This window comes from Triticum aestivum, chromosome 2B (genome assembly GCF_018294505.1).
Source record: "Triticum aestivum cultivar Chinese Spring chromosome 2B, IWGSC CS RefSeq v2.1, whole genome shotgun sequence".
Classification (NCBI taxonomy): domain Eukaryota; kingdom Viridiplantae; phylum Streptophyta; class Magnoliopsida; order Poales; family Poaceae; genus Triticum; species Triticum aestivum.
In genome coordinates, this window is record NC_057798.1 from 306,250,749 (window position 1) to 306,259,720 (window position 8,972).

Sequence of the window (8,972 nt, forward strand, 5' to 3'; positions counted from 1 at the left end):
CTCGCCAAAAATCACACAAGTAGCTAGCTAGTCCCCAAAGACAACCACTGCATGCATGTGGCCCAAACATATGTATGGATCAGGTGTATTTTTTAGTACACAATGGAACAACTTTGATGTGGCACCGTGATTTCGAACTAGAAATCCCCACACCGAGTGAGGGTTAGGTTGATGATGCATATGTATGTTACACCACACTTCAAGCCGATGACGGGGATTCATGCATGCATGTGTGCATAGTATATGCGCTCAAACTTTAATTAGGTCTGAATCTCACCATGACCTATACTATGATAACACAAACCAAATGAAGAATCCGCCATGGTAACCTATCTTGTTGTCGGTCAAGGTGATCATGTACGTCCGCACGGGCCCATGAATATATATGCTTGTCGCCGATAACCACGCGAGGGAGTGTACCGTTCGAAGACAACCACTACATGCATATGTATGGAGGTGATGCGTGCATGCATGTTTGAATACCACTTCACAACATTGATGTAGTGCGTGCGTCGAAAACCGTACACTCTCCCCACACAGAGCGAGATCGGTTCATGATGTGTCGTTGTACTAGCCACTTCGACTCGATGGGAGGGATTCATGCGTACACATGCATGCGTGTGTGTGTGTGTGTGTGTGTGTGTGTGTGTATACACATCAGGGCTATTCTGTTTCGCGAAACAGAATATTATTCTGTTACCCTACTTGAACTGACGATTTCAGGCGGTTGTACTGATGTTTTCGAAGCGGTTGAACTGATGGTTTCTGTTCTGTTTAACAGATCGTCTTCTTTATTTCAAAAAAAAATTGCAATTTTTTTGTCGGAATGGGGCGTGTAATATATCATTGGAAATCTCTTAACAACTATATTTAAACTATATTGAACGTTTTTGCAAAATCATTATGGTTTAAGAGCAGTTTTGAAAAAAACGTTTCTTTCAAAACCGAAAATGCGAATCGTATTTTGGACTCAATTTTTAAACGGGTTGTCGGAATTGGGCAAATAAGATGGCGTTGGAAAGGTGGTGAAAATGCGCATCTTCCATATATCTATTATTTTTTCGAATTTTATACAATTTAAAAGTAATTTGAAAAACGGTGAAATTCTGGGCGAAACGCATTTTCGCGATTTTTTGCAAACGGTTTATTGGATTGACGCAAACGATATGGCGTTGGAAAGCTATGGAAAATGTGCAACCTTTTCATACTGGAATGCTTTTCTAATTCCTTATAGTTTAAAAACGAATTCAAATACGGTCAAATTTGATTTCGAATGCATTTTTTAAGTTTGTCGAAATGAGGCAAATAATGTACCGTTGGAAAGCTATCGATAATACGAAACTTAGTCATGTTGAACATTTTCTCAAATTCGCAACCGCTGAAGAGTATTTGGATTACGGTGAGACCCATCGTGTTGTTTTTTCGTCAGAAAAAACAGAGTACTTGTACTGATCTACGTGTGTGTTTGTACTGATGCATTCTTCGGAGAGTAATTTTGAAAGGTTTCGAAAAAAGAGTACTTGAACTGATGTCCATATGGTTTTGTACTAAACGTGTTTTCACTAACTAGACTTTACTCTATTTTTTTGGTATGATTTTCCTCGTAGCTTTTCAACAGTTTACGGTATTTGCGTCCCCGAACTTGCATGGTTTATATCGTTGAACTGAATAATACTTTTAGCAAAAAGAAAGTGTTGTGTGTTTCATTTTTTAACTCTAACTTTGTTTTGCGATGATGTTCTGGACTTCTCTTATTTTACCACTTGAACTTTTACCTTTTTGAACATCCGTGGTTTTTTAGCATTTTTCCAAAGCCTACATAGGACCTCGTGTTCAACTTTTTTTGTACTTATATGCCAGTAATAATAGAACTTTTCCCATACAATTTTTTGTCCATTTGTGGACATCAACCAAAATAGGCAGGAGAGCACTATCGAACTGATCATTGTTTTTGACCGAACTATGTAATGTGTTCTTTTTTCCAAGAACTGATCCTATAATACATACTGAACGGCCACAGATGTATGATATAATGAACTATAGGGCCTTAAAAGTGTAATGACAGTACATCTATAAAGCTCCAAAAGATCACATGAAACCTCTGCCAAATGAAATATACAAAATACTGACAAAAATTCACACTTTTACACAAAGGGCATACTTCTGAACATGCTCGACGACACCCACTGAACTTGCGCAACTGAATGGTGGGAGCAAGCATCAACTTTGAAGTATGCAAAGACATCTTGTTTTTCCAAAAAAATAGCAGGAGTGCATCTGCATAGTTATTCATCTCCATATCAATAATACTTGGCCACCAAAAACCGAACAACTTTTTTTCTTGAAAACACAGCAGAGTTTTGGAATGCATCAGTACATGTTGGCATTTTGAGTTTTCAGAAGCAATCAAACTTGCTAATTAGTACTCGGTGTACTTACTGGGACCACACATATCCTAAAATTTTAATCATGTACTTACGGATATCCTAAAATTTTAATCATGTACTTACGGATATCCTAAAATTTTAATCATGTACTTACGGGTACAGATCAAATTTGCCACTTGGGAAATTATGCTCTCCAAAACATACTAAATTCTCATTTCAACCGTTTTCAATTTACATGTGCAGCATGAAAGGAAAACATAACTGACTTTGAATAGCACTCAAGCAAAAACTTTGTAGGGTGTTTAGCGGTATATTATTCAACATAATAAATTGAATGTTCAACATTTACTATCACCGCACTAGAACTGAACTTCAGATAGAAAATAGAGGTAACAACAACTATGGACTGAGGAAAGAATATACAGTGAAATAACATTTACTAGTACTAGTCTTGCGAAAACAAGAGCTCGAATGCCAAGCAAGGAGTTTCTATGTTAGGTTTGAACTAATGACCTACCCTGTAAGTAAACCAAGGATCTCATAATATTTTATTCTGTGCATCATGCCCGGATGTACATAATAGAGTAGTACAACACCTTAGCTTCATTTTAACAAAAGAGAAACATGAAAAGAAAACACATTTAGTTGTTGTAGGCATTTCAGTAAACACCATGAGGGTAACAAAATAACAATAATAGAGAACATGGTTTTTCTTTCCTTTTTGTTCTACAACTTCTATGAAATAAAAACCCTCTCCATGTTCATTTTATATCATTTTTTTCCAAACTCTCAGATTCCAGAATTACCGGATGTTCTGGGTTCTTTTATAAACTTTTTTATTATATTCTTTTGAACTTGAAACGAATATATACAATGCACACAAGTACTACACAAGAATGTACATCTATACTGTCCAGAACAACAAATTAACCAAAAGAAAACTAATTTATGAAGGAAACAATTCTTGAAATTTGGTTTGAGCTTGGATTGTTGAGATTTTTGAACTCCTGCAGCAGTAATACCTGAACTTGCATGTCACACTCTTTATTCAGTTGAGAGCATCTCATATTTTGTAGAATATGCTACATGTCAAGAGGAAGGGGGAAGGCCACACCTCGTCGTTGCATCGTTGAACGGCCTCGGCTGTCGGTAGTGAACGAACTATGGTGACGGTGGTGAACGGCCTGTTCGCTGCGGGAATGGGGGGATGGGGCACGGTCTGTAGAAGCAGGAGGCGGTGACCTGCAGAAGGAAGAGGCTGCGACCTGACGGCAGAAGAGAATTGAAGAAATAAATATTGGGGCCTGCTCATATATCCACAAATTCAGACACCAAAACTAAAACAAAATAATATAACAGAAATAAGAGAATGTTAAATTTGACATCTCAGTTTTTAGCATCACTTCTAAACCTTTTGTTTTTTCACTCCTACCTAATCATCAACAAATTCTCTAGTGGACTATCATTCTTTTCAAAAGTAATCAACATGAATGATCTCCACCAGTTACCGATTTACTCAAACCATTCACACTCATATGAGCTTTCCATTCAAGATTTCCTATCCTATCTTCTTCTAAACAATTTGAGAACTTGAATCACATTTTATTTGGAAGCTATACTAAAATCCTAGCACATATACTACTTTACAGCAAGTAGCTTTCGAACAAAACATAATTGAAAGTTGCGCATTTGAGTAGGAGGAAGTCCAACTCAGCTGCAAGCATAAGGTCAACCAGAGCATCAGAATAAGTACACTCAGCTGCAAGCATAAGGTCAACCAGAGAAAACTACACTGCTGCAAATCTGTACAGTCAAGGAGTTATTTTACTTCTTATAACTTATCGAACTGAAAAGTAAAATATGGAACTAAACTGAGTGTGCCATCGCACATCAGTAGCAGCGGACCAATAGCGACACACATCAGCAGCAGCAGTACTGGTGGCAAGAGCTAACACACGCATCAGCAGCAGTAGCACCACGTCTAAATGCTAGAAAGCAGCATTAGTTGGGGCGACACACAGGGATTCAGCAACCGTACACCATCAAGGGTGTCGATGCTTCTGTGGCTGCAGCAGCCGCATGTCGGAGAAGATCTATTAGAGAGAAAAATCCCAGCCCAAATTTATCACTGCAATCCACTTGTATTCACACACCTTTTTTCTAGTAGAAGAATTAAGCCGATGTTAGCTGGCAGAGAAGCAGGAGGAAGCAAGACAACCAATTGGAGGAACATGCCCGTCGGCGAGAAGGCTGCCATGAGTCCGCTCACCTTCGACCGTAGGGTGGAACTGGCGCACATGCCATCGAGGACCTACCCACTCGTGCGAGATCAAACTGAACCAGTTTGTGATGCCAAGGCCGAATCGTCGCTCGTGGCTTGGATGAAGGCACTCACTCATTCCTGCAAAATTGAATTGTAGACACTTTAATGCTAACTACAAAAAAACATGGAATCAACACTGAAGTACTAGTATGACTGGACAAGAAGCTCAAAATTGTAGCCACACACGCACTAAACTTACAGATTTTTTACTTTTAACTTATTTTAGGTGATATATCTAACCTTACAGGATTTTAAAACATGGACTGACTACAACAAAAAATACAAGGGGTACGACAAAAGTCTCATCCAGCCCCAACAAAATTCTGTAGCATCACACGTGCTATACATGTTTAGGTAAACGGAGATGCCAACTTCCTCTTTTTAGGTACTACTAGCCCCAGCAAAATTCAGTAAAGGAAGGCAGATAGGTCTAGCTACTCTATTATGAAGCTCACATTCACACATGAGAGAGGGATGGAAATGGAACAACAGCAACATCAGTGAAGGTACTGCTGCTCCTTCCTCGTCCATACCCTGCTCCTGCTAATTCTGACCCTTCTCACGTAGTCGTGTTGATCGGCATGTTCGTCACAACAAGCGAGTGCCGACAGCAAGCGGTGCCTTTTTGCATGTAGTTCATAGACCATGGTAGGCAGATTATGTACTTTGTCTACTTCACAACCCATGACGAGTATCTGCTTTTCCCCCTGAACTAACAGCACACAGCACATCACTCTGTCTATATATCCCCTTCTCCTTGTCTGAGCTTCAGTTTAGAACATAGTTCCTGAACTTACTAATTAGTATAACATGTTCTGACGCCGGCGCACAATGTGTACGAAGTAGCTCTATTCTTTCTGTGTGAATGTTTAAGAGGCAACATAGGGTATCCTTTCTTTGCCCTATCCCCTACTAATAAAGCAAATAGTGCTTCTGGTCGTACGTCATTAGAATTACCCCTGAAGTTGATACAAATTACCCACCATGCCACCCATAAGTAAACAAAACGGTTCAGTTTTTCTCAAAGTTGCGCTGGATTTCGTTCTTATCAAGTGATATCCTCATGTAACCAAACGGAAGGTGTAGCGCGGTGGCTAATGCTTTAATCCTCCAGGTAAGAGACCTGTGTTCGATCCCAGGCTCCACCACATTTTCTCTGTTTTTTGCGAACCCTCCCCCGCGTTAATGGGCCGGCCTAGGCATCTGTTTTTTTTTCAGTTTGCAATTTGCTTGTTCGTTTCTCATTTCTGTTTTGTGATTTTCCTTCTATACATTAATTATTAGGGATTTTCAAAAATTCAAAAGGTTGCGAATTTTGTTAAGAAATAAAACATTGGTGAATTCAAAAATGTTCTCGAAAGCATAAAATGTTCTTGATTTAAAAAACTCCTGTTTTTTATTTCTTTTTTGCCTTTTTTTCTCATATCCGTTTTTGTTTTCCCGTCTTTAAATTAATTCGGGATTTCAAAATTTTAAAAGATTGTGAGTTTTGCTTTTTTTGAGAAATCATAAAATTTCTGTGAATTCAGAAAATGGTCGGGAAAGCAAAATGTTCGCAATTTTTAGAAAATTGTTTGCATGTCATAAAGAAATTCTCGATTTCTAAAAATATGTTCATGAAATAAAATAATGTTCATGATTCTTAGAAAATGCTTGTGTATTCAACACGCTTTTGGGAACTGGAAAAAATGACCATGAAATTTTAGAAAAGGATCAAAAAAATTCAAACAGATCCATTGAAACAGATATGTAAATAACGAACAAAACAAACCATAGATCCGGAGAAGTTATTTTATTATTTTATTTAGTTCATCGCACACCGGGTAAAAAAAGGATTTATGTGTTCTTTACAACGTTGATCCCCAAAAAAATGACACATTTTTCAATGGGTTAGTTTTTGTAAGCTATATGAAATGACTAAATGTCTAATTTACTTCCATACATATCTATGTTTATTGTGATACTATAGTTTTACAGGTCATGAAAAACACCACGATGCTAGCTAAAGTCGAGACACATCATTCATCATTCTACCTTAGGCAGGATCTATCAATACAGTTTGCTCAGCCAAAAAACATTTTGTTGTGACGCCTTAAGAAATAAAGTCGTCATGAGACCATCACATTTTCAGTTTTTGAAATGACTTTTTAAAAGTCTCTTATCTCATCATGACATGATTTTGATGTACTTTATGAAGTGATATTTTAAAAGTCTGTATCTCATCCTTGCATAATTTGCATAATCTGATTTATTTTTCTCCCGTGGCAACGCACGGGCCTATTTGCTAGTCTTTACCTCTTTATCTTTACCTCTTTATCTTTATCTTTACCTCTTTATCTTTACCTACTAATAAACCAGCGATTGCTTCTGGTCGTACGTCGTCGCCAATTTTGTAGAAAGGTCCCTGTGGTTTTCGATATTCAACCCGCGGTCCTTAAAGTGAGAAAACGTTTCCAGCCATGATCCGGCCCGCCCAGGCCCGAGTGCCGCCGCCCGTAGGCCGCCACCACCAGCGCCCACAGAGCTCCCAACCCCGAGCTCCTCCTCCCGTGCGCCTTCTCCCCAGCCTTCCTCACGCGTCGTCGGGCGACCGGCGCCGCCACCAGCGACCATCCAGGTTACGCCACCGTCCCCTGCCTTCTCTCTTTCCTCTCTCTCTCTAATCTCCTCATCTCTCCTTCTCCCCAGGAGCTCAGCGCCAGCGCCATGGATGCCCAGTCCTCGAGCTCACCTTGGAGGTTCGAACGCCGCCACGGGACCTCCACCGGCCAGATCCGGCGCCTCCCTCCCCGGATCCGCGCGCCCTCCACCTCCTCTACCCGATCTGGCGCCCCACCCACCTCCCCACCATGCCCCGCGGGCCGCTGGCCGCCTCCTGCCCCGTCCCGCCTCAGTGCGCGCCGCCGGGCGCCTTATGCCTCCCAATCCCATCTCCTCCTCACCCGCGGCTTCTTCGCCGTTCACGGCTCCCGAAGCTCGAGCGGGCCGATCTACGCGTCGGTGACCTCGTGGGAGGCAGAGGATGGGATGGTGTGCTGTGCTCGAGAAGAGTGGGCTCGAGTAAGGGGATTGGAGGGTGGCGTCGGCGGGCTCGCGGACGGGGATGGAGAGGGCGGTTGCTTGCAAGATCAAGGCTGGGCAGGCCGGAATTGATCTAAAAAAACAGGGTATGATGCAATCAATCTTCTCCAGCTATGTTCATATTCTTCTCTGACCTTGGAAATCTTCAATGTCATCTGCTTTCAAGTTCTGGCCATACAGGAATCCAACATCTATTGTTGGCAGCAGATTAATCTATTTATGATAGTTGATGCAACAGAGGGGTAGGGGCAGATCGTCTTCATCGCATTATGATAGTTGATGCAGCACCATAAAAAAAAAGGCCAACATGGCTCTATGGTGGTCATGACTGCAACCTAACGGATAGTTGATGCAGCGTAGGATGAGGTGTTCCGATGGTGGTTTAAAGTAGATTGCGATGCCGCCATAATTTGTGCATTGCCCAGTGGAGAACCTAGAGAGGATGGAAATCACATCAACTTACCTATCCGATGTTGTCGAGTTTGTCCTCGGTTCTCAAACTCTCCACTGGCATGTAACCTATCCTGAAATTCATTTAATGAATCGACAAATTATCTTCATACCTTGCGTCGTGTCAAGATAAAATTTATTATGTAGATTCCATCCATGAGTGTACTTCTCTAGATCCTTGACATCATTTCCCTAATGCACTGTGAACTGGTTTCAAGCAAGTTATTATGGAGGATTTAGCTACACATTTTGGTCTAAGATGAGGTCACTAACTTGTCCTTCTCTAAGCTTTGAAAACCTGGGAGTTTCTGACTGCTAAATTAGACTACTGTCCTGCAAAGTAGATCAGCTATTTGACCATAAAAGTTAGTTCAATTTAGTTATTCCAGCCGGCTAGCTAATGTGGTTGTTGCAAATAGCAATAGCAGGAGCACATACCATGTTTCTTTGATAGTGGGTTTTCACGCTTAAGCAGCAAAAAATATATGTGTTCTATCTCTAGATGTTGTATCAGGTAGAACTACTGACAAGGAACAAAATAGAACATCAGTCACGTATAATTGCGAAGAAGAGTAAGCCAGTGCAGATTGAGGCCATACAACAATGGCTTAGCCGGGTTCAAGTTAGCTCAATTGTTCCGACATGCGATTTTTTTTCCTCTCGTGTTTATTCTTGTGACATTTTACAGAAATATAAATAGCATGCAAGCAATCAGGTTGATCAGAGCCAGA

General features: G+C 40.7%; 2 long non-coding RNA genes across 6 annotated transcripts in view; one reads left to right on the forward strand and one right to left on the reverse strand.

Annotated features, from left to right (window-relative positions):
• Positions 1 to 2,049: 2,049 nt before the first annotated feature.
• LOC123044802 (uncharacterized) overlaps positions 2,050 to 8,972 on the reverse strand; it is a 12,286-nt gene continuing 5,363 nt past the window's right edge. Inside the window, exons 6-8 of one of the 4 annotated variants that reach the window (XR_006420453.1) lie at positions 4,657 to 4,788; positions 3,502 to 3,652; positions 2,054 to 3,409 (exon numbers count right to left, since the gene is read on the reverse strand). This is a non-coding gene — a long non-coding RNA (uncharacterized lncRNA). Of the gene's footprint in view, positions 3,653 to 4,656; positions 4,789 to 8,972 lie in introns of all 4 variants that reach the window. The other 3 variants (XR_006420454.1, XR_006420451.1, XR_006420450.1) reach the window with 3 other exon arrangements.
• Positions 7,189 to 8,972, forward strand: part of LOC123044801 (uncharacterized) — a 3,444-nt gene continuing 1,660 nt past the window's right edge. Inside the window, exons 1-2 of one of the 2 annotated variants that reach the window (XR_006420449.1) lie at positions 7,189 to 7,327; positions 7,399 to 7,877. This is a non-coding gene — a long non-coding RNA (uncharacterized lncRNA). Of the gene's footprint in view, positions 7,878 to 8,972 lie in introns of both variants that reach the window. The other variant, XR_006420448.1, reaches the window with a different exon arrangement.